The sequence below is a fragment of the Aquarana catesbeiana genome, linkage group LG01, assembly GCF_042186555.1.
Source record: "Aquarana catesbeiana isolate 2022-GZ linkage group LG01, ASM4218655v1, whole genome shotgun sequence".
Lineage (NCBI taxonomy): Eukaryota > Metazoa > Chordata > Amphibia > Anura > Ranidae > Aquarana > Aquarana catesbeiana.
The window spans coordinates 206,250,917-206,273,877 of NC_133324.1; the positions used below are offsets into that span (position 1 = coordinate 206,250,917).

At 43.1% G+C, this 22,961-nt stretch overlaps 1 protein-coding gene across 1 annotated transcript in view; it reads left to right on the forward strand.

Moving 5' to 3' along the window:
• The window catches only part of SNX24 (sorting nexin 24), a 253,411-nt gene that overhangs the window by 1,221 nt on the left and 229,229 nt on the right, over nt 1-22,961 (forward strand). The window lies entirely within an intron of this gene.

Genomic DNA, 22,961 nt, shown 5'->3' on the forward strand with positions numbered 1-22,961 from the left:
CAGTGGACGCCGTAATAACCCCCAGCACTGGTGTCAGTGGACGCCGTAATGACCCCCAGCACTGGTGTCAGTGGACGCCGTAATGACCCCCAGCACTGGTGTCAGTGGACGCCGTAATGACCCCCAGCACTGGTGTCAGTGGACGCCGTAATGACCCCCAGCACTGGTGTCAGTGGACGCCGTAATGACCCCCAGCACTGGTGTCAGTGGACGCCGTAATGACCCCCAGCACTGGTGTCAGTGGACGCCGTAATGACCCCCAGCACTGGTGTCAGTGGACGCCGTAATGACCCCCAGCACTGGTGTCAGTGGACGCCGTAATGACCCCCAGCACTGGTGTCAGTGGACGCAACGACCCCCAGCATTGGTGTCAGTGGACGCAACGACCCCCAGCATTGGTGTCAGTGGACGCAACGACCCCCAGCATTGGTGTCAGTGGACGCAACGACCCCCAGCATTGGTGTCAGTGGACGCAACGACCCCCAGCATTGGTGTCAGTGGACGCAACGACCCCCAGCATTGGTGTCAGTGGACGCAACGACCCCCAGCATTGGTGTCAGTGGACGCAACGACCCCCAGCATTGGTGTCAGTGGACGCAACGACCCCCAGCATTGGTGTCAGTGGACGCAACGACCCCCAGCATTGGTGTCAGTGGACGCAACGACCCCCAGCATTGGTGTCAGTGGACGCAACGACCCCCAGCATTGGTGTCAGTGGACGCAACGACCCCCAGCATTGGTGTCAGTGGACGCAACGACCCCCAGCATTGGTGTCAGTGGACGCAACGACCCCCAGCATTGGTGTCAGTGGACGCAACGACCCCCAGCATTGGTGTCAGTGGACGCAACGACCCCCAGCATTGGTGTCAGTGGACGCAACGACCCCCAGCATTGGTGTCAGTGGACGCAACGACCCCCAGCATTGGTGTCAGTGGACGCAACGACCCCCAGCATTGGTGTCAGTGGACGCAACAGCCCCCAGCATTGGTGTCAGTGGACGCAACAGCCCCCAGCATTGGTGTCAGTGGACGCAACAGCCCCCAGCATTGGTGTCAGTGGACGCAACAGCCCCCAGCATTGGTGTCAGTGGACGCAACAGCCCCCAGCATTGGTGTCAGTGGACGCAACAGCCCCCAGCATTGGTGTCAGTGGACGCAACAGCCCCCAGCATTGGTGTCAGTGGACGCAACAGCCCCCAGCATTGGTGTCAGTGGACGCAACGACCCCCAGCATTGGTGTCAGTGGACGCAACGACCCCCAGCATTGGTGTCAGTGGACGCAACGACCCCCAGCATTGGTGTCAGTGGACGCAACGACCCCCAGCATTGGTGTCAGTGGACGCAACGACCCCCAGCATTGGTGTCAGTGGACGCAACGACCCCCAGCATTGGTGTCAGTGGACGCAACGACCCCCAGCATTGGTGTCAGTGGACGCAACGACCCCCAGCATTGGTGTCAGTGGACGCAACGACCCCCAGCATTGGTGTCAGTGGACGCAACGACCCCCAGCATTGGTGTCAGTGGACGCAACGACCCCCAGCATTGGTGTCAGTGGACGCAACGACCCCCAGCATTGGTGTCAGTGGACGCAACGACCCCCAGCATTGGTGTCAGTGGACGCAACGACCCCCAGCATTGGTGTCAGTGGACGCAACGACCCCCAGCATTGGTGTCAGTGGACGCAACGACCCCCAGCATTGGTGTCAGTGGACGCAACGACCCCCAGCATTGGTGTCAGTGGACACCATAACAGCCATCCAACCCCCAGCAGTCGGTATAATATCCCTCTTCCCCACATTGGTGGTCAGTGGCATTGAAATTGAACCCCTTCCATGACCACCAATGTGGGGAGAGGGGGTTAAATGTCACAGAAATGACTTTGAATGCAGAAAGGGGGTGGTGGGTTAAAATCTCACTGCCATGAGCAACAATGCAAGATGGGGGGGGCATGGAGGGTTAATATTCACTGCCATGAGGATCATTGCAAGGTGGGGGGGTATTGTGGGGGGGTGTCTTTGCAGCAAAGTTGGCTTGTAAAGTTCGGTGTCTAAAATGTCCACCTCCAGGGTGGCACCAATGCCTTGCAGGGTCTTTGTGGAGCTTCCAGCCCGGACATCCTCTTCCTGTGCGGACACCCTGGGGGCGCTGACCCACACAGGCAGCACAGACTCTGTCCTGTCACCTTCTCCTCCACTCCTGTCCTACAAGAGCTCTGTTCAGAAAGATCTCCCTAGTGCCCTGCATTCCAGCAGTGTAACATCTATATGGAGTTGTGGAAGTGGGTCTTCTTCCAAGGTGCTGGAAGTGTGCTCCCAGCATTGACAACGAGCTATCACCAACGGCTTCTGGTCTTATACTAAGGATTAAAAGCTGGGAGCCCTGACTCCTGATCATGTGATCTCTGTGATAGGCTTTGATTAGCTATCAGTAATAAAACCCAACCCCTGCACTACTTCTCCTCTGAATAAAGAAGATACGTTGTATCGTTTTGTCCTAGCCATAGAGATGAAAATGCAGAAGAAAAATAATTGTGTGTGTAAAACAAACAAAGATCAAATCTCTAGATATCAGGTCTTGATCTAGGTTAGGTTTCGGGTCAAAGGTCAGAGTCAATATGTTTCAGACAGTATATGAAAAAAACAAAAACCTGTCTGTGTGTTTTAGGTAGAGAATAAAAATCATGCACTGATTTTTGCTGACCTTGCTGTACAGTGGAGAGACAACGCATGCTAGGGGTATGTATAGAAATATAGAAAACAACCTTTTTATTTCCAGCTAGATACAGTATGTGTGGTGCAGGGAGGCTTTATTACTACACTGTGAGATGAAATACACTTTATATTTATTTGCGGGTTGATCCAGAGCATCAACCAATTATTGTTAATTTCCTTATACTTGGATTTTTGGGTATATCTGTGAGAGAGAGAAGACAGAGAAGTGCTGAGACATGCCGGGAATATGTCATCGTTCTGATACTCCCACAACTTGGAGTTTGTACTTTTCCTTCTGTAGAGGTGTGTAAGATAACACGGCTGATAATGATCTCTTCTTCCTTCACATTCTCTATACCCTACAATTGGGTGACGTGTGAGGCTATTTGAGGACGACAGACTGTACACATGTGTAGGAGTGTTATGGTACTCCTAGGACAGCACTTGAATTGCGATCTACTGACCCTGGCACTATGAAGTACAGTGGTGGCCTTTTTAGTAGTTGGGCATGGGGTAAACACCACAGCGGGTTCTACATTATTGTCCTGTTGTCTTTCTGAATATACAGTGCCTTAAAAAAAAAGTATTCATACCCATTTCAATTTTCCACATTTTGTCATGTTACAACGAAAAAACGTAAATGTATTTTATTGGGATTTTATGTGATAGACCAACACAAAGTGGCACATAATTGTGAAGTGGAAGGAAAATGATAAATGGTTTTCAAATGTTTTTTACAAATAAATATTTGAAAGGTGTGGCGTGCATTTGTATTCAGCCCCCTTTACTCTGATACCCCTAACTAAAATCTAGTGGAACCAACTGCCTTCAGAAGTCATTAGTAAATAGAGTCCACCTGTGTGTAATTTAATCTCAGTATAAATACAGCTGTTCTGTGAAGCCCTCAGAGATTTGTTAGAGAACCTTAGTGAACAAACCGCATCATGAAGGCCAAAGAACACAGCAGACAGGTCAGGGATACATTTGTGGAGAAGTTTAAAGCAGGGTTAGGTTATAAAAAAAAAAAAAAAAAAAAAAAAAATTCCAAGCTTTGAACTTCTCACAGAGCACTGTTCAATCCATCAAGTGGAAAGAGTATGGCACAACTGCAGACTTACCAAGATATGGCCGTCCACCTAAACTGACAGGCCGGGCAAGGAGAGCATTAATCAGAGAAGCAGCCAAGAGGCCCATGGAAACTCTGGAGGAGCTGCAGAGATCCACAGCTCAGGTGGGAGAATCTGTCCACAGGACAACTATTAGTCATGCATTCCACAAATCTGGCCTTTATGGAAGAAAGAAGAAAGCCATTGTTGAAAGAAAGCCATAAGAAGTCTTCTTTATAGTTGGTGAGAAGCCAACTGGGGGACACAGCAAACATGAAAGAAGGTGCTCTGGTCAGATGAGACCAAAGTGAGACCAAAGTTAAACTTTTTGGTCCAAAAGCAAAACGTTATGTGTGGTGGAAAACTGCACATCACCCTGAACACGTCATCCCCACTGTGAAACATGGTGGGGGAAGCATCATGTTGTGGGGATGCTTTTTCTTCAGCAGGGACAGGGAAGCTGGTCAAAGTTGATGGGAAGTTGGCCGGAGCCAAATACAGGGTGGTCTCAGAAGAAAACCTGTTAGAGTCTGCAAAAGACTTGAGACTGGGGCGGAGGTTCACTTTTCAGCAGGACAACGACACTAAACATACAGCCACAGCTACAATGGTTTAGATCAGGGTTATGCAATTGGCGGACCTCCAGCTTTTGCAAAACTACAAGTCCCATCATGCCTCTGCCTCTGGGTGTCATGCTTGTGGCTGTCAGTCTTGCTATGCTTCATGGGACTTGTAGTTCTGCAACAGCTGGAGGTCTGCTAATTGCATATCCCTGGTTTAGATCAAAGCATATTCATGTGTTAGAATGGCCCAGTCAAAGCCCAGACCTAAATCCTATTGAGAATCTGCGGCAAGAAAACTGCTGTTCACAGACGGTCTCCATCCAATCTGACAGAGCTTGAGCTATTTTTGCAAAGAAGAATTGGCAAAAATGTCACTCTCTAGATGTGCAAAGCTGGTAGAGACATCTCCAAAAAGACTTGCAGCTGTAACTGCAGCCAAAGGTGGTTCTACAAAGTATTGATTCCGGGAGGCTGAATACAAATGTGCGCCACACTTTTCACATATTTAAATTTATAACATATTGTAAAAAAAATAATTTTTCCTCTACTGCACAATTATGTGCCACTTTGTGTTGTTCTATCACATAAAATCCCAATAAAATACATTTACGTTTTTGGTTGTAACATGACAAAATGTGGAAAATATCAAGGGGAATGAATACACTGTAGGTCCATGACACAAGATAATCACTTAGACCCCTTTCACACCAAGGAGCTTCAAAAACGCCCTAAAACGCCTTAGCGTTATTACAGCGTTTTTACTGCGTTTTAGGGGCGCCAGCATTAAAATTAATGCAACACTACAGGCGTTTTAACAGCGTTTTTTCAAGTGTTATTGAAGCATGTGTTATTGATGTTATCTTTCTGCTTGCATGTTTATCCTTTGTGATATCATGTAAAACAAGCAGTGTCTTGTAAAGTAACAAGCAGTGTCTTGTTTTACTTCAAATCTTCATTTTTCTGGGATTAATTCTTTTTTTTTTGGCACTTTGATGGTCTGTTTAATCATTCTGACCATCCCACAAGTTCAGTCCTGTTGTTGTAGATCTCTCTTTTCTGCTTGCATGTTTACCTTTTTGTGAGATCATGTGAATTTTCTACAGCTCAGGGCGGATTATAGGTGCTATTCAGGCGTTTTTACAGCGTTTTCAATTCATTTCAATGGAGAGGGGCGTTTTTGAAGCACTTTTTTCAATGCCCAAAAGCTGCTCCAAAGATGCTGCTTGCAGGACTTTTCTCAACGCCCCGCCAGCGCAACGCCTCAGTGTTAAAGGGTCCATTGAGATGCATGGGGAGCGTTTCATGAGCGTTATTTTTAGTGCTAAAACGCTGCAAAAACGCCTTGGTGTGAAAAGGGTCTTAATGTGCTGGTAAAGTCAGTGTTACTAAACCCACAACAGTAAAATCAGTCTGTATTTTCCTTCTGTTATAAAAAATCAGTCTGTATATGCAGTAAAGCGTGTTTGTTATACAACAGGGGTTAATCCTCTGCATGGATTGTGTAAAAAGGCTGTTTCATCCTGGCTTCTCTAATCCTCCCCTCCTTCCACTGTCCCCTGATAATTTCTTGATAACACAGTCTATAGAGTCAGGCTGCACATGCTCAGTTTGGTGTGTATTGCTAGAGAGGTTTTTAAAAAAAAAAAAAAAAAATTTTATTGGGAGAGTGCATGTGATCAGCACAGGGCCAATCAGCACTGTCCCGACAGAACGTCAGGAGTCTTGCAGATTCATAGGACAGTCAAAAAACTCCTACAAGCTTTAACCAGTGCTCGGCTGGACACTGATAGAAATCACAAGACTTCTCTAACTGCTGATGAGAAAGGGTATTTAGCAGTTTATATTTACTAAAATAATTGCATGTCCATGTTCTGTGTACTGTGGGAGAGTAATAGATAAAACCTAAACACTATGTATACAAAAAAGTGCAGCGCTTATCATTATAAGTGACAAAAATAATTTTGTGTATACATGCAATCAAATCCTCAAGCACCTTATGCAGATGACACAACATAAAAACATACATAAGTGAGATTCAAGTCCAAATCAAAAAAAGTGCAACGAAAAAGGAGTAATAGTTAGAGGTCGACCGATATATCGGCCGTTATTTGGTGTTTTTTACTTCATCGGCTGATTGTGCTGATAAAAAAGGCCAATATAACTTCAGCGCGACTTGCAAATTACTTCTGTAAGGCCCCTTTCACACTGGAGCGGTTTTCAGGCGGTATTGCGCTAAAAATACCGCCTGAAAACCGCCCCTAAACAGCCTCCGCTGTTTGTTCAGTGTGAAAGCCCGAGGGCTTTCACACTGAAGCGTTGCGCTCGCAGGACAGTAAAAAAAGTCCTGCGAGCCGCTTCTTTGGAGCGGGGAAGGAGCGGTGTATTCACCGCTCCTAAACCGCTCCTGCCCATTGAAATCAATGGGACAGCGCGGCTATACCGCGGTAATACCGCGGCTATAGCTGCGCTGTACGAGCGGATTTAACCCTTTTTCGGCCGCCAGCGGGGGTTAAAACCGAACCGCTAGCGGCCGAATACCGCTGCAAGAACGACGGTACAGCAGCGCTAAAAATAGCGCTGTTGTACCGCCGACGCCCCCACCGCCCCAGTGTGAAAGGGGCCTAATAGAAGTCAATACAAGTTGCCTGAAATCTTCTGTGAAGCGACTTCTCCCTCCCTCTGGGCAGCCTGCCAAATCTGATAAAAAGAACCTGAAGGATACAATGTTTACACTTATGAATGAACTAAATTCCGTGTATAGTTTAATTTTTTAAAAATTGATACACTGCCAAACATGAGGTATACAGGTAAGTGGATAAGTGGTAATTTACTTCCACTCTCCCCCTCACCCTACAATCCCAAGGTCTCTTTTGTTTATCTCTCCAAAAATTCCGTGTATAGAAGCTCTCAGTTTAACCATTTAAAGACTAAATCTTTTCTGACATTTGTTGCTTACAACTAAAAATCCTGTATTTTCTGCTAGAAAATCACTTATAACCCCCAAACATTATATATATATATTTTTTTTTTAGCAGAGACCCTAGGGAATAAAATAGCGGTTGTTGCAATTTTTTATGCCACACGGTATTTGCGCAGCGGTCTTTCAAATGCAATTTTTTTTGAAAAAGTACATTAATAAATAAAAAAAAAAAAAAAACTAAGCAGTAAAGTTAGCCCATTTTTTTTCGTCCAAAAGTTTTGATTACCTGTTTTTGTATATTTAATATTTAAGATATAGTTTTTTTTTTCTAAATTCTACATACAAGTGAACTGATTGGAGGTTTGTTTTGTTAATAAATGTTTAAATGTAAAAAAATTTCTGTATCACTTAAGGTTGCTTTCACACTGGAGCGGGCATGCGATGACGGTAAAACGCTGCTAGTTTTAGCGGCACTTTACCGTCATTTTAGCGGCGCTATTCGGCTGCTAGCAGGGAGCTTATAACCCAGCTAGCAGCCGAGGAAGGGGTTAAATGCGCCCCTGAAGCGCCGCTGCCGAAACGCTTTGCAGGCGCTTCGGCAGCGGTGCAAATTCATTTCAATGGGCAGGAGTGGTGGTATACACCGCTCCAAAGATGTTGCTTGCAGGACTTTTTTTTAACATCCTGCCAGCACATCGCCTCAGTGTGAAAGCACTCAGGATATCACACTGAGACTGCAGGGGAGCCGTTTTGCAGGCACTTTACAGGCGCTATTTTTAGCCCAAAAGCGCCTGAAAAACGCCCCAGTGTGAAAGGGGTCTAACTGTTAGATTTTATGAGATGAAGGGGGGAAAAAGGGAAAAAAAAAATCGGCCCAATATATCGGCCCAAAAAAATCGGCATCACATATCGGCCATCGGCCATATCGGTCGACCTCTAGTAATAGTGTTCCCAAATGCATTTTCCAGAGAATAGGCAAAAATAGAAAAAAATGGCTTCCAAACCAATGGAAAGCCAAAAAGCTCCTCCGGTATCATCTGCCAAAACCATCTGCATGGATAATGGTGATCCCGGAGCCTGCCACATTTTGTGTGTCTGTCTGAATGATGCGGCCATATGGGCGGAGCTGTTTTTCAAACCGTGACAACTAGTACCGAGAACTTCTCCCTGTACTGCTGCCACATGGAGGGAGGGAGGGCAGCGGGTGGTGGCTACAGCACTGGGAAGATGTTACATATCCCACCCTAAAATCGGGTGGCACATGTAACATGTTCCCAAAGGTGAACTTATCCTTTAAATTGGAACTAAGCCCAGTGATAGAAACAGTTTTCCCAAAACAGTCAGTCAGGGCATGCTGTGAATGGTAAATGTCACAGTTGCTTGTGCTTTCAGTTGAATTGTCAAGTTATCAAATGGATGGTGTCCTAATTGATAACGTGCAGCCAGTATTGTGGCATCTGCAGATGAAATGGATACGAAGATGGCAGCTTCATTGGCTGTAATGTATAGGATTTAGTTTTACTTAACCGCTTCAGCTCCGGAAGATTTTACCCCCTTCCTGACCAGAGCGTTTTTTTTTGTGATTCGGCACTGCGTCGCTTCTAACTGTAGGGGGATGGGCTAGCAGTGTCATTACTCTGATCACTGCTCCCGATGACAGGGAGCAGTGATCAGTGACACTTGTCACTAGGTAGAATGGTGAGACACTGTTTAGATCAGCATCTCCCCGTTCGTCCTCTCCGTGAGGCGATCGCGGGTACGATCGAGTCCGCGGGACCCGCGACCCGACTCGCGGAGCTCCCGGCCGGCGTGCGCACCGCCAGTGGCGCACACGCAATAGCACAGCGGGGAATTCAAATGGACGTACCTGTAAGTCCATTTGCCCAGCCATGCCATTCTGCCGACGTACATCGGAGTGCGCCGGTCGGGAACCAGTTAAAGCACACTTACTACTAAGTGTAGTACACCATAGCAATAAAGCTGCACGATTCTGGCCAAAATGAGAATCCGTTTTTTTTCTTAGAATAGAGTTTACGATTCTATTTTTTTCCCAAAAAATTGCAATTGAAAGACTGCTGCGTAAATACAGTGTGACATGAAATATTGCAACAACCACCATTTTATTCTGTAGGATCTCTGCTAAAATATATATATATATAATATATAATGTTTGGGGGTTCTAACTAATTTTTTAGCAAAAAGTACTGATTTTAATTTGTAAGCAACAAGTGTCAGAAAAAGGTTTAGTCTTTAAGTGGTTAAACTGCCCTCATTTTTTTAATGATTAATCGTGCAGCTCTACTACATTATTATAAATGGGATCATATTCTTGCAACAAGGAACATTAAAAAAAAAAAAAATGGGAGTGCTTTTAAAAACATTATTCAGCAGCTTTAAACAGTGCTTTTCAATGGGCAACACATATAAACAAGCAAAAGCGAAACCTTGGTAGCTAAATACTAAGGTAAAAAGGATTATTAATTAGAAAAAAACAGCCCTTTAAAAATATAAGAATGAAGGGTCACCATCAGCATTCCAAAACTACAAATAATGCAATTACAAATGCAAGAGTCCAGCCAGGGCAGCTAAAATAGATTATTAAAAACATTACTAGAGATGAAAAAAAAAAATCCAACATTTTTCCCCCCCAAATATATTAATATGTCAGAATATATTGGCTCCATAAAAATTGATCAGGGGAAATTGGTCACAAGTTACAGGAAGAAGGCAATTGTACTAAATACATTCTTCTCCTCCCAACAGTTGTGCTCATAAGTTTACACACCCTGGCAGAATTTATGATTTTCTTGGCCATTTTTCAGAGAATATGAATGATAACACAAAAACATTTCTTTCACTCATGGTTGGTGTTTGGCTGAAGCCATTTATTATCAATCAATTGTGTTTACTCTTTTTAAATCATAATGGCAACAGAAACTACCCAAATGACCCTGATCAAAAGTTTACATACCCAGGTGATTTTGGCCTGATAACATGCACACAAGTTGATACAAAGGGGTTTGAAAGGCTATTAAAGGTAACCATCCTCACATGTGATCTGTTTGCTTGTAATTAGTGTGTGTGTATAAAAGGTCAATGAATTTCTGGAATCCTGACAGACCCTTGCATCTTCCATCCAGTGCTGCACTGACGTTTCTGGATTCTGAGTCATGGGGAAAGCAAAAGAATTGTCAAAGGATCTGCGGGATAAGGTAGTTGAACTGTATAAAACAGGAAAGGGATATAAAAAGATATCCGAAGAATTGATAATGCCAATCAGCAGTGTTCAAACTCTAATCAAGAAGTGGAAAATGAGGGGTTCTGTTGAAGCCTTTTTCAAGGCTTGAAAAAGTCACGTGACTGTGATGTAACGCGTGGGAGGAGCCAAGGACGCTCTGTGCAGATCAGCAGTATCACTCAGTGTACTGCAGTGAATCTGCTCCTGTCTAAGGCGGCTGACTGCTATAGTAAAACCTGCATATGCCTTATCATTATAAGGCACACGTGAGTGGATTGAAGTTTGCCTGTGTACCTTGGTATCCTAACTATTGCACAATGATTGGTTTTTTCTCTTATCTGCCTGTCAAATAAGATCTGTTTTATGATTCTCACATTGGTTGTGAAGAGAAGCAAAAGAAACATTGTTACTATAAAGGTCAATGAGCACCTTAATTAAGCAAGTGTTTTTAAACAGCTTTGCTAGTGGGACTGGATCAAAGCTCTATACCAATCGGATTCTACACTTGTATAATTGAACCTTCTGAATACATCCCTATATATTTATTTTTATGTGGATTTTTTTACACATTTGGTGTCACTAATTTTTTATAATTTTACACTATTTTGATTGCTGGATTTTTTAGGAATTTTTACTCACCGCTGGGTTTATTTGAGTATTTATATTTATTCATATATATTCATTTTCATGCACATTGTGAAGCGCTTCAAATATTATTATTTATTCTTTTTAAGTGACTCTGAAAACACTCTTTTTTGATAGCAGCCTTACTTGGTTTTCTGTGTAATTATCAGCTATTTAGCATCACAGCGCTTTGTGTTTTATATATTCTCAATAACAGTATGTTGAATATACCCTTGTGGCTGACAGAAACTGTTATTTAAAAAAAGACTAGACAAGCTTAGTGTTACTAAACCCTGGACCCAGCAGTCACTATATCTGGTCTCCCACAGTACACAGAACATGGAAATACAATCATATTAGTAAATATAAACTGCTAAATATCTTTGCTCATCAGCAGTTATAGCAGTCTAGTGACTTTTATCAGTGTCTGGCGGAGCACTAGTTAAAGCTTGCAGGAGGTATTTTTATTCTCCTCTGAATGTCACATGAGGCTGCATAACTCCTGACCTTCTGTCTGGACAGTGCTGATTGGCCCTGTGCCAATCACATGCACCCCCCCCAAAAAAAGAAAACTTTTTAGCAATACACACCAAACTGAGCATGTGCAGAGTGCCCCCAAAGCTGTGTACTATCAGGAGATGGTTTGGGGCCTGTGGAAGAAGGGGGGGGGGGGATCAGAGAGGACAGGATCAAACAGCCTTTTTACACAATGCAGACAATTAACCCCTTATGTTCCACAGTGAGTATAACGAGCATGCTTTACTGCATATACAGACTGATTTTAATATTGTGGGTTTAGTAACACTTTAATGTGAATAAATCACCAGGGCCAGATGGCTTAAACCCGATTTAGTTCTCAAGGAACTTAGCCAAGTTATAGCTAGAACATTATCTCTAATTTTTAAAGGCACTGAATGTAATGGTACTAGCTGATTGGTGAAAAGCAAACCTGGTACCAATATTCAAAAAGGGCCAAGATATATACCTGAAAGCTACAGACCAGTCAGTTTAACATCAATAGTATGTAAACTATTGAAAGAATTGGCTGATAAAAATAGTACAGTATCTTTAATAGTAACCAAGATGGATTTATGAAAGGCCATACTTGCCATACCAACCTTTTGACATTCCATAAGGAGGTTAGTTTTAATTTGAGTTGAGGAAGGCCTGTGGAAGTAGTGTCTCTGGATTTCGCTAAGGCATTTGATACAGTACCCCATAAAGGCCTAATTCCAAATTAAGGTTGTTTGGCATTAATGATATTGTATATACCTAGATAGAAAACTGGCTGTGGGAGCACGTCCGGAGGGTGGTGATTAATGGCATATTTTCTGAATGGTATTGAGTTGTGAGGGAGTGCCCCAGGGTTCTGTCCTGGGACCAATGCTGTTTCACTTGTTAATAAACAATATGGAGGTTGGATTAAATAGTTCGGTCTCAGTGTTTGCTGACAATACCAAGTTAAGCAAGTCGATATCTTCAAAACAGGATATAAAAACTGTACGTGACGACCTCGATAAAAGAGAGGGTTGGGAAGCTTTATGGCAGATGAAGTTAAAAATTGACAAATATAAAGTTAATGCACTTGGGAGCTAAAAATAGGAATACAAGTTACTCACTAGGGAGAGAACCTCTGAGGGAATCGAAGATGGATCTGGGGTCCTAGTAAATCACAGGCATAAGCATGCAAGGTCATCGCACTACTTGCATGCATTAAAAAAGGTATTTACTCAAGACATAAAGCTTTAATTTTACCACTTGCAAAACTCTGCTTCAGCCACATCTGGAGTATGCTATCTAGTTCTGGTCACCAGTCCTCAGGAAGGAGGTCCTTGAACTGGAGAAAGTTAAGAGAAGGGCAAAAAAAACTAATAAAGGGGGCTGGAGAACCTTATTTATGAGGAACGACTACAAACAAGAGATTCTTTACTGTTGGGCCTCATGCACACTGGACGCTAAAAATAACAATTTTTACATTGGAATCAAAAAGGTTAAACCGCTGGTGAGCTGCAATTTTGAGCGTTTATCTGCGTTTTTAGGTGTTTTTTGACGCTAGAGTGTTTTTGCAGCTGAAAACGTCCTCTCAGAACCCACTAGTTTTGTTTTTTTTTTTTCCAGGCCAATGAATGCCCCACGCAAAAACAGTTGATAACAGCCTATGTGTGCATGAACACATATGATAACATGCTGGAGAGTTTATTGACTGTAGAAAAAAATGTCTGAAGCCAAAAACAGCAGCTGTAAAATCGTCCAGTGTGCATGAGGCCTTAGAAGGATTTGGAACACCCTGTTGGTGGTGTCAGCAGGGAGTGTAGATAAATTCAAAAAACTTTTAAATGTGTTTTCATAGTGAAAATAATGTACAAGGCTATGAATAACGGTAGTGACACACACACGTTTAGGTTGAACTGGATGGACTGGTGTCTTTATGAAACCTTATCAGCTATGTAAGTAAAGTACCTTTGTGCTGATTTCTTTTTTTTTTAACTAAACTTAGGTTTTAAAGAGGAACTACCTTGTTTCCCCAAAAGTCTTATATTAATTTTGTCAGCAAAAGGCACAGTAGGGCTTATTTTCAGGGTAGGTTTTATCATCTCATGTGCTGTTTTTTGTTCCTTTCTCCCTCCCTGTTTGTATGGAATCCACAGTGGAACCGAGTAAAAGTGCTTGTAAAATGCTAGAATCCACTCTATTACAGTATTATATAATGTGAACTGTGAATGTTTCTATCAAATACAGGGTGGATTTGATTTAAATCATCATTTTTAAAGAGAAACTGTCATCTCTGTCCCGCAGCCGCTCCTCCTCTGACCCGCTGTTGACTTACCGACAGTCCCATTCACTTTAATGGGACGGCTGGTGATGCGGCAGTGACAACAAGGTGAGGGACGTGGCGGCAGCAGATGAAGTGGATGCCCGCTAACAGGCGCTGCCATGATGGATCTGAAATGACAGGTGCTAACAAGAATAAGCACTTATTCTTACTGGTAGTAAGAATCTTTAATATTTGCAAACAAAATGAAGGTTTCCTATTTAGAATAATAAGCTGTCAGGTTAGTAAAACAGTGATATCAGAACCAATTCAATCATATAATTTGTAGTGTACATAGATTTGCAAAACAATGGGATAAAAGAATATTCTTAAACTTTGTTTTATCTCATGGTTAATGTGAAATTGTGTGAATGCATCAATGCAGTGCATATTATATCAGCTTGCAGAGCTTGGGTTCATTGAATGAGTTTACCAAAAATGTAAATATTGCAGAATATACAGCCTCATGCTACATAACTAAGCTACATTTCATGCTGAATAAACTAAATTATTAATGTATGTTAAATAGAAATCTATCTATTGATAGATTTTTACTCCAAAAGCATTTTATTAAAATAAATTTGCTAAAAATCAAAAAAATCTGATTTTTATTTATTACATTTTTTAAAAAACATTGATCTTTATCCACCCTGGTCAAATACCTTCTTAAAGCGCCGCTCGGCGTTATATTACAGAAATATACACATACACAGTTTACATTATATACCACTGTACATTCTAGCATTTTACAAGCGCTTTCAACTAGGGCTTATTTTCAGTGTAGGGCTTATATTGCAGCCCTCCTCCAAAATCATAGTAGGTCTTATTTTCAGAGTAGGTCTTGTTTTTGGGGAAACACGTCCTTGGTGCACAATATCAAGCTCCCTTTTTCTCTGTGAAGGTTTCATGAACTCTTGTGGGGCGTACACACGGTCGGACTTTTTGACCGGACTGGTCTGACGGACGCCGACAGGCCAAATCCGGCGAACAATCCGATCGTGTGTGGGCTTCACCGGACCTTCAGCGGACTTTTCCAGACGCAAATCTGACGGACTTCCTTATTTTAGTCCGGTGTACGTCATCACGTACGGATCCGTCGGGCTTTGGTGTGATCGTGTGTAGACAAGTCCGGTCGTTAGAAAGTCCGCCAAAAGTCTGTTGAAAGTCCATCGAAAGTCTGCCGAAAGTCTGTTGGACTTTTGTAGCTGAAAAGTCAGACTGTGTGTACACGGCATTGGTGTAGATATTCTGTACTTCATCAAATTTACAGTGTATTGTAATCCTCCCCTACCCACCAGATGAAATGAGATCAAGCTTGTTAGGATAGTGCCTGCATGGATTTTAATATATAAATGAGGATTTCTTCTGTGTACATTTCATCTGTACTTGATTTGTGCTTTGTGCCTTGGAAGCTTGTAAGGCTTTTTTATGCAAGTATTCATTCAGGGCATTCTGCTGTTTTCTTTGTTATTTTTACCCACAGATGTAATATCCTGTGAGCCTAGCTGTAGTCCATTCTAGCTCTAGAATTGTGTGTCATATGGGGCTGGCTGGAGAAAGTGTGTAGCCTTAACACAAAGGTTAGATATAGGTGAGATCTTTATAAGCCCTGGTTCACACTGATGCGATTTTGGATGCGTTGCAGAAAGCATGGAATTGCACATCCAGCGAAATAACAAGATTTTCTATGTAGGCTGTTTACATATATGAAGTCCGAACGCAATGCGATTTTAAAAAGGATCTTTGCAGTGATGCGGTGCGATTTTGAGCTGCATAATTGAATGGAAACAGCATGCAAAATGCATTACTGTTCAAACACAATGTGACTTCTAGAAGTCTGTCCTGAGTGTATAAGCTGTTTGAGAGAGAGACCCCAGGCCACAAATCTAAATTGCATGCAAAACGCATTGGAATCCCAGCCAAAGTTGCACTGGACTTAAAATCGCACTAAAACACTCATTCAAATCGCACTGCATCAGTGTGAACCTAAAGAGGCAGAGTTGGGACATCTGTAGAAATAAATCCTGGCTAACCCTGCCCAAAGACATAGGATGACTCTCCCAGTGCTGCCATGTTTGTAACATCGAGGGGCTGGATGGTGGTTGGATATTATGCAGTTCTAATGACCTTTTCTGTGTCTGAAGACCCATAAAAATGTGCTAACTTTAGGGGAAAGTATCGGTATGGAACATGGCCTGTAAACGAAGGACTGACCGTAGAGAAGGTAGACGTTTGTTTTTTATGACTGGATCTTTCTTTTACATTGTATCCATTAGTGTATCTTGTTGCATTTCCTTTTATCACTTCTACAGACTGCTTCCACTTGAGTCTTATTAAATATTCTCTATAGTTCTGTTTACTGGAATCGTAAAGAAAAGTGATGGTGTCAGATGACTTGATTTTGTAATTACTGACACATACTGGAAACCATCCTACTTCTCCCTTTTATTTTCTGCTAGTTCTTCTTACTGAATGACGTTTCATTGCAGCGAGAATGCCAGCCACACGTTTTGTAATTCATTCACACCAGATGTATTATCATGTGTTGGGCACGTGTGCTGTTCTGTGTTATGGTAAAGGGTGTTTCCACAGCTTAACAAAACCATATTGCACTATAGGCCATTGTATTTAACATGAAACTTGGCTTCCTCCAGGTCAGCTATACAGTATTTGCTGCAAAGAGATTTGCCAGTCCTTACCTACTTCTCTTCTGCAGATATTGAAAGTTGTCATGGCACTGCGTTTTCTAAACGTGAAATTGTAGCTTTTTGCTTTACTGAAATTGAATGATCTGTCTGAGAGCCGTAGAAAGAAAGCGTGTACCCCTAGCATTCCTTCGATTTGCAGAACTATGTGCAAGTATTTCACCCAAAATTCCGTGTTGATGTAGATGCTTGGAATCTGAGCTCCAGCTGTGCAGAAATCTGGGATAGGAAGTTAGCCAGTCACAGGAATCGCGGGATTCCGGAAAATTGCTATTTCAGTATCTTTACCAGATTATACGGAAATAAACTGTGAATCCTTTTCTTTTTTCAGGTAAATCTGATGATATCTACCTGAAACAGGTTTTATTGATGCAATTAAAAGGACACTCCAGAGCAAATGGAACATTACAGCTTGAGTTGTATACATGGACCACCAACTATCTGACAGTGCCTTCTTTTTGCATGGAGGTGTTGCTGCAGCTTACCCCCTCCCTTCTGTCTGTAATCTGGTGATCTACGTACCCCTCTGGTTTATATCTTTCTTAGAAAAGCTATTGCCAAACACACCCACTGACGGCATCTTGTGGTCCCTCACATACATATGGCCCCTTTCACACTGTTGGACTGTTCAGGTCCGCCTGTCAGTTTTGTCGGCGGACCTGAACGGGCGCTCCATGTTAGTCTAGGGAGCACCATTAGTCTATGACATCCGACCCGGTCTGATCTGCTAAAATCAGACGGATGGCCCTACTTTGGCATCCGTCCCTGGCGGATCAGGTCAGGTGAAATCTGATGAATATGGACATGCTGTCCGTTTTCGTCCAATCTCTCCATAGCAACCAGTGGCGCTCAACAAGCCCCTCCCCACTCAATGAGCAGAGAGGGACCTGTCATCCGCCAGCTCAGCGGAGATGAACGGAGAGATCTTCCGCTGAGCTGGCGGACAGAGGCGGACTCCGTAGGAATGAAGCCTAACGGCTATTATCAAATGTAAGTACTTAAAGCAGAGCTCTGCCCACCCCACAAAAAATTAAGTCAGCAGCTACAAATACTGCAGCTGGTGACTTTTAATATATGGACACTTACCTGTCTAGGGAGCCCGCGATGTCGGCACCCCAACCAATCTTCGGAAGTGGGGAAGGGGACCAGTCAAAAACATGTCCCCCCCCCGAAAGGTGCCCCCCCCCCACTGATAGTGCCTTCTGTTCTTATGAATGCAGAGTGAGGGCACTGTAATACAGGAGGTGTTTTACTGCCCAGGTCTTCAGGTGAAAACGAAGGGGAAAAAGCCTAAAAAAGAAAACTAATGCAGCCACATATTACATTTTTGGTTTTGGGCTCAATACTGGTTTAATGTCATACATTGTTGCCTACAGAGCATTACAACCACGATCACTGGAACATGTGTGCAGGCTCCTGCAGACTCTTCTCCTAGCTCCTAGTCCCTAAGGAGTACAGACCTGATGTTATGAGGCTGGAGGAAGTAAATAATGGACTACAAGTGATTTTAATACATTCAAGCTCCATTGAGCTTTGAGTCCCCACTGCCAGATGAGAGAAGATCTATAAATGAATCTGGGAATTGTTAACTTATTATATGAAAGTAGATTTTAATGTAGCTTTACATTTTTTACTAATATGCTTTTCTATTTGTTTCCAGACTGTATTTACATACAGTATATGTGCATACTTTTTTTGTAAATCAATGGGCCTGAGAAAGGGGGCAGAACAAGGGGTGAAGTAGGGGTGGAGCTAGGAGTGGCACGTGTAGAGCACTGCACCAAAACATAAGTAAAGTAATAGTGGTGTACATACCATTTCACAGTAAAATATGGGGCTAACAGTGGTGAAAGATATGCCCTGATATTGTCATGAGGAAAAAAAATGCTTCTGTATAGGTGGTGTCACAAAAAGGAAAAAAATCCCCCTACATTGGTGATGTCACAGAAAGGGGAAAAAAAAGCCTCTGCATTGGTGATGTCATGGGCAAATAACAAAATGCACCTGTATCTGTGATGTCACTGTAAGGGAAAAAAGTGGGAGAAAAAAAATGCTGCTGCGTCAGTGGTGTAGTCCAAGGAGGACTGCATGTGTGTCAGAGAATTGAAGGGGAGGAGGGTAGATATGAGGCTGGGGGCTCTGTGAGATGCATTGATTTAAGCAGCCCTAGAGGAGGGAGGGGGGCTGAAGTTCTCTGAGGGGTGCTAAAGAGCTCTTTAGGGCGCTATGGGGCTGAGTTGACTTCCCTCACCACACCCTTCATTTTCTCGCAGTTTAGATCTTTTTTTCTGTGCTATGCACACCGGGAAATAAAGGCAGCCTCTCCTTCCTGTCTCTGGTCATCTGATATGTCACATGACAAGGGATGACAGGAAGAAGGGCAGTCCGCTCTCACATCCAATCTCTGACACCTCTCTCTTCTGCCCACAGTAGGGCTAGCTCTACCATAAGGTGGCTTAAGCAGCTGCCTTAGGGTGCTAGGATGGGGGGGGTAAAATCTGGATCCCCAACCACGCGCCGGGGATTCCAATTTTTACAGTGCTGCAGACGTGGTTTTTTGATAGCCACCTTTCACTTCGACCAACGGCGTGATGTGCTGCTCCATGTTCACCAGGCTCCACTGTCCCACATGCGGGCCTTGTGCTATCATGGTGGCGGGAGCTCAGCAGACCTCTGTCCGCTCAGCCTCCCACCTCTAGGACCAGGACGTGACTTGTATGACATTACTTCCTGGAATGGGGCTGTCTTTTTCTGGAATCGGTGGTGGGGAAGCAGCTGATGAAACATGGTCTGTGTTCCATCAGCTGCAGTGGACCAGAATGGACACATCCAGGATCTAATAGACCCCAGGTGTCTCCATAAACAGAACCTGTCACCTCTATGCTATCACATAGGCGGCTATTGGTCCCCCATGTGATGGCAATAAACATTATGTAAAAATATATAAAAATTAAACCAAAAATGTTTTCAGCAACCCCCCCCCCCTCCCCCACCATTCACACCCTGAAATAATGCGTGCGTTGGGGCAGCTACGTATGAGTGGATTTCCTACACGTTTAATATCAGCATGCCAGAATGAGAGCAATAGTTTTAGCACCAGTGCTCCTGCGTAACTCTAAACAGATGACCTGTAGGGGTATCTATTTACTCGGCGTAACTTCATCTTTTATATTTTGTTAAAGAATGGTAATAAATTGCATTTATATGCCCAGAAATTGACATGCATTTTTTACTGAAATGTTGCCTTTCATAAACCGTTGCACTAATGTCATGTAACATTAAAAAAATAGAACTATCAACATTTTATTCTCTAAGGAGTCTGCTTTAAAAAAATATATTGGAGGTTTTAAGTAATCTTCAGGCCTAAAATAATTTTGGAAGAAAGTTCCCAAGTATGTACTGTATACATATTTACAGATCCATACCCCAATAGGAGTGCGTGTAACTTTAGACAAGCATTTAGAAACCCTTTTAGGAAGACAGTTGACTTAGTGAAAAAGAAAAACCATAAACAATCAGTTTGCAGACAAACTAATCAGAAATAATAGTTTCCCTGTATAGTATGTAATATTGGATCCTTTTTTGGGTTGAGATCTTTATGTATGTATTTTGTTAGTTATTTATTCATTTAGGGTTGAGATCTTTATTTAATTTTGTATTTATTTTGTATTTCTTCATTTAGGCTTGAGGCCTTTGTATTATCATTGTTGAGCTCCATTTAACGTGGTTATAATTACTTGGATCTCAGCATGGTTTGCTGTTTCTGCACTGTAATAATCGCACAATTCAGCTTCTTCAATGCATGCTGTTCTGTAGGTCAGAGGACACCGATGGACTCAAGTAATTGTATTAGTAATATGCTGCCTCTCACACTTCACTACAAATGCCAGAGATGCCATATTGGTAGTCCAGGCCTGCCAGATGTAAAACTTAAAAGTTGTTATAAAATGCTTTACATTGCTTGTCAGCAATGTACCTGTTTTCTCTAATTTGCATTGGGTCTGGTCACAACTGGAACAGAAGCGTCTCCTATTTCCACTCACTTTGTTTCTCAAACTGGCAATCAAGCCTTAGCTAATTTCCTAGTATAATCTGTAGAGTTCGGCTTTCAGCATGACTGGTCCTGGTCTCTATGCTATGTGAGCTGGCAGTGGCTCTTGTGTGAATGAAGACTGCAAACAGGTTGCAGTTTTTATTCATAAATGAATTGTTGCAGTTTGTGAAAATTAAAGTACTATCTTTTGATAAATGCATAATGCTAGTTTTAGCAAGCCTGCAATTGTGAAAAAAGGGTCTCTTTTCATAAAGGGTCTTCTGTTTGAGCCCTTATCCCAAACTTTTTTTTTTTGCCTGGGCCAGCAAGAGGGTGATACCAAAGCTGCAGGTTTGTGCTCTCTGTAGTGTTACTGTTGCTGGTGAACCAGTGACAGGAATGCTAGTGTGACCTAGTGTAACTATGAGTAAAAATGTATTTTTTGTGAGGGCTTTCTAGCTTTTGGGCAGGGACTGGTGCTGCTGTGGTAGGAATAATTACTCTCCTTTTTACTACAAGGGAAAGCGGAGCGGGGAACTCTCCTTTTTACTACAAGGGAAATCGGAGCGGGGAACTCTCCTTTTTACTACAAGGGAAATCAGAGCGGGGAACTCTCCTTTTAGCAACAAAGGAGAGCAGAGCGGGGAACAATCCTTTTAGCTACAAGGGAAAGCAGAGCGGGGAACTCCCCTTTTAGCTACAAGGGAAAGCAGAGCGGGGAACTCCCCTTTTAGCTACAAGGGAAAACAGAGCGGGGAACTCCCCTTTTAGCTACAAGGGAAAGCAGAGCGGGGAACTCCCCTTTTAGCTACAAGGGAAAGCAGAGCGGGGAACTCCCCTTTTAGCTACAAGGGAAAGCAGAGCGGGGAACTCCCCTTTTAGCTACAAGGGAAAGCAGAGCGGGGAACTCCCCTTTTAGCTACAAGGGAAAGCAGAGCGGGGAACTCCCCTTTTAGCTACAAGGGAAAGCAGAGCGGGGAACTCCCCTTTTAGCTACAAGGGAAAGCAGAGCGGGGAACTCCCCTTTTAGCTACAAGGGAAAGCAGAGCGGGGAACTCCCCTTTTAGCTACAAGGGAAAGCAGAGCGGGGAACTCCCCTTTTAGCTACAAGGGAAAGCAGAGCGGGGAACTCTCTCCTTTTTACTACAGGGGAAAGCAGAGTGGGGAACTCTCTCCTTTTTACTACAGGGGAACGCAGAGCGGGGAATGCACTTTACTGTAAAAGAAATAAAATGGGGAACTCGCCTTTTACTAAAAGTGAGGGAAAGCAGAGTGGGGAACTCGTTTTACTATAGGGAAAATCAGTATGTGGGTCTTTATTACAAGAGAAAGCAGAGTGGGGGAACTCACGTTTTATTATAAGGGAAAGCAGTGTGGAATTCCCTTTACTATAGGGGAAAGCAGTATGGGGGCCTTGCTTTACTACAAGGGAAAGGAAAAGGGGGGACCCACTGTTCGCTACTAGGGAAAGCAGTGAAGGGCCCTGTTTATACAAGTGAAAAGAATGTAGAGGACTAACTGCACTATAGAGGAAAACCGTGTAGGGGACTTAACTAACTGTACCTTATGGGAAAGCAATGTAGGGGACCCACTGTATTACAGAGAAAACAGTGTAGGGAACATGCTGTGCTACAAGGAAAAGCAATGTGAGGGCTTGCTCTACTACAGGTGTAAGCAGTGTTCGGGGGCTCACTACACAACAGAGGAAAAGCAGTGGGGTGAAGGTGAATTTGCTGTACTTTTTTAGTTGTAATCATTGCAAGGTTTCTGTGTTTTCTGTAATTTTACACTGCTCCCTGTCCTTTTTTCCAGAGAGAACACTGAGTAGATTTAGATTTTCTCTTGTTAAATAGCTGTTTTATTTCAGGTTTTTGTTGTTTTTGTTTCTTTTTATCTGATGCATTACAGAAAGGCATTGGCTTGACATGAAAGCAGTTTGTTGACTTGCAGGATTTTACCTCTCAGAGGGCACAGCCAGATCTGATGAAGTAAATCAAAAGCTAACGATTCACCTGACCAGACAGGTGGAAAAGCAGCTACACTTGTCTGAGAGGCAGGTGTAATGTATTGAAAATAATTCAACAATGTTTAAGACATCAGTTTGTTCACTTGGAAGACAGGCACCTTTATCACAGAATTTGTGAGTTCTTCCAGCTGTTTATAGCTAGAAAAACGTCTTCTGCCTAACGACATGTGTGTGATCGCATTTTACAGCTATTCTGTGTTATCCAGTGCAGGTCTACATCTGG